The 3,163-nt window shown below is 35.4% G+C and overlaps 1 pseudogene; it reads right to left on the reverse strand.

Moving 5' to 3' along the window:
* Window positions 1-460: 460 nt before the first annotated feature.
* LOC111551943 lies at window positions 461-2,693 on the reverse strand (annotated as a pseudogene).
* Window positions 2,694-3,163: the final 470 nt, after the last annotated feature.

The raw sequence follows: 3,163 nt of genomic DNA on the forward strand, positions 1-3,163 counted from the left end.
AGAAATACAGTGTGAAAAGAACAATTTCAAGCTTTTGACAAATTTTTATACCTGACCTTAACCAGTTTAACATGTGTTTGTAAATAATTATTATATACCATATATTAAGAAAGGATTTCAGATAATGTTATGTATGCAATCAAATAAGTAAATACTAGAATAAAATAAAATATGGGAGCATATAGCATTCTAATGAAAAATTTAGTTTTAAAGAAAAGACAAGATAGATCTTCTGACAACATATTTATCTCATACTCCATAGCATAGCGACAATGATCATTTGATTAAGTTCTTTAAATTAGTCCTTGGATAGCACATCATACCAGTTAAGTAAGAACTGACTCCCTAAATGCTGTGTTGATAAAAAAACTTATTTGGAGCAGAATTATTTTTATTTTTATTTTTACTTTTATTTTTTGCATATGAAAATTTATTACTATGGTGTTTTCACCATTAAAATTTATGATCTTGGTCTTTCCTTCTTGTCTTTGTGTAGGGCCAAAACAGAGACATTGGCTACTTTGACAACCTTAAAGCAGACTCCAGGAATATCACCAAGAGCGTGACTTTTTAGACTAAATCTAGAACCAGAACTTCACCGTTTTCCTCAATAAAGTTCAAGCAACCATCATTGGGTACAAAGGCTCTGATTTTCTTGCCATTCTTGATGTGCTGGACCCTGACACACTTCCTAATGGCAGAATTTGGCTGTTTGGCTTCAACTCCCACTTTTTCCAGCACAATTCCTTCTGCGGGAGAAGCACCTCCAAAAGAGTTGGCCTTCAGGGCTGTGCCTAAATGGACTTTCTTGGTGTTTATCATGCCACTTCTGGTCTCTTCGGTGACTACAGAGCTTCCTAGCAGTATGAAGTACATGGCACTTGCCCGTGCTGCCAGTGCCAGGGGCCTCAGCAAAAGAGAGACTTTTAAACTTTTTAGGAATTATTTATTCATTAAGAGCACATTGTGTTTTGGATGATTCTGAAGTGGATAAAACACTTTACCATAGAAATACTTTAATGCTAATAGAATTCTCATCCACCCTTGAATTTGAGTTTTATTTTACTTTATATTGCCAACCTATTTATGAACAATATTAACAGTTATTTACATAGGGCTACATGATGACAATTGTTCACTCATTTTAGGATGTCTATGGATACTTAAATATCCAGAATTTAATTTGAACGTGGATTCTGTTTATAATATTTGTTTACATTGTTGCAGGTGGAGAGATTTATAAAACAATTTTCTGAGTTCTCTTACCTTGTCACATAGATTTTGCTAAGACTCTGCAATTTTTGTGGAATGCATTGCTATTGCATTTTCTGTAAAAAAGTACTTTGAATAGTTTTCGGGATGTTATTGTAAGGAAAACGTTAGGCCAGAATTTTTACCTTTCGTAATCTTCAAACTAGCATTAAAATAGACTGTTTCTACAAAAATATAATATAGAGAAAAAATGAAATCTCTTTATTTATATTTTCCTTAAACCAAGTAACTCTGGAAAATATGTACTATTATCTCCAATGTTCAGTTGAAGAACCAGAAGAAATAGAAATAGTCTGAGTCACACAGGTAGAAGGTAAAAAGCTTGGATCTTCCTAGTCCAAATTCATTGTGTCCTAGCCAACTCTCAGTTCTATATGACACTCCCATTCCTACACTGAAAGAACTTTCCCAGGAGGAAAAGTTCTAGAGTCTTAAAGACATGGAAGAAATATGTACTACTCATGAATGCAACCTTGTTTTTCTCCATCTATATGCTCTTTGAAATATGTAACTCATTGGTGAGTTTGGTTAAATTTGAAGCACTCCAGTGTCCATCAGTAAAGTTTCCTCCTTTTCAAAACTTGTTCCCCTACTGGTTTTTAAATACTATTTATTGATTTTATTTCTACTACTCTGTGTTATCAAGTCTGTCTTATAGGCTGGGTGTGGTAGCTCACGCCTGTAATCCCAGCACTTTGGGAGGCCAAGGCAGGTGGATCACTTGAGGTCAGGAGTTCAAGACCAGCCTGGCCAACATGGTGAAACCCTACCTTTACTAAAAATACAAAAATCAGCCAGGCATGGTGGCATGTGCCTGTAGTCCCAGCTACTTGGAAGGCTGAGGCAGTTCAGTCTCTTGAACCTGGGAGGCGGAGTTTGTAGTGAACCAAGATTATACCACTGCACTCCAGCCTGGGTGATAAAGCGAGACTCTGCCAAAAAAAAAAAAAAAAAAATATTTCATAGACCTTGCTTACTAAAGTGCCTTTCCATTACACAGTTATTTCTCAGGGTGCCCTTCTTAAAATTCCTATTTAATTAGACATATTCTGCTTGGGTTATCTCGCTAACTACAATGAGAGATTCAAAATATCTATTGCTAACTCAGACTTTTTCTTATAACCTCCAGACTAACATTCTAATTCATCTTTCATGTAAAAAATACCATGTCAAAAATCAAAAGTAATCATATCCCTCATATTTCCCTAGGCTGTTGTGTTTGCTACATAATAAACATTCAACCATGTGCTTAGTGCCAAGTCATAAATCTTAAAATATTTTTCACTTCGTCCTCCTCTATTTATTAATTACAGGTAATTAATTATTCTATTAAGTAAACTTCATACAGTTTTCTTAATGTGTTCTAAGACATTCAGAGAACAATTGTTTTCTGCACTGAGGATACAGCGGTAACACTTCATGCATTCCGGATATTTTGCTCTAGGTTATGAGAGAGATATTAAACAAATAATCAAAAAACAAACAAAATAAAACAAAAACCAAAACCATGAAAGTCCAGCTATGTTGAGAGCTTACAAAGAGAGGTATTTAATTCCAGGAACACATTTAATGGAACGTTTAGCTTAATCAGGGAAATCCGGAAAGGCTTTTCAGAGGAAGGGAAACTTGAGGAGATCTGAAGTATGAGCAATGAGTTAACTGGTTTATAAGGTAGAAAAGGGAGAGTTCCAGGTGGGGAACTGCAAGTGGAAAGCCTGTCAGGCCAGATAAAGCACAGTGAGAGCAGTTCAGAAGACAGAGTTGCTGGAAGAAAATTAGACTGGGGAAGCATGATGACAGATGAGATGCAGAATGAGGCAGAACACACGTGGCCTCATAGAACTTCTAATGGTTCTATGAGAAATGGTGAACTATTTGAGTTTTTTTTTTT

Source organism: Piliocolobus tephrosceles, chromosome 3, assembly GCF_002776525.5.
Source record: "Piliocolobus tephrosceles isolate RC106 chromosome 3, ASM277652v3, whole genome shotgun sequence".
NCBI lineage: Eukaryota > Metazoa > Chordata > Mammalia > Primates > Cercopithecidae > Piliocolobus > Piliocolobus tephrosceles.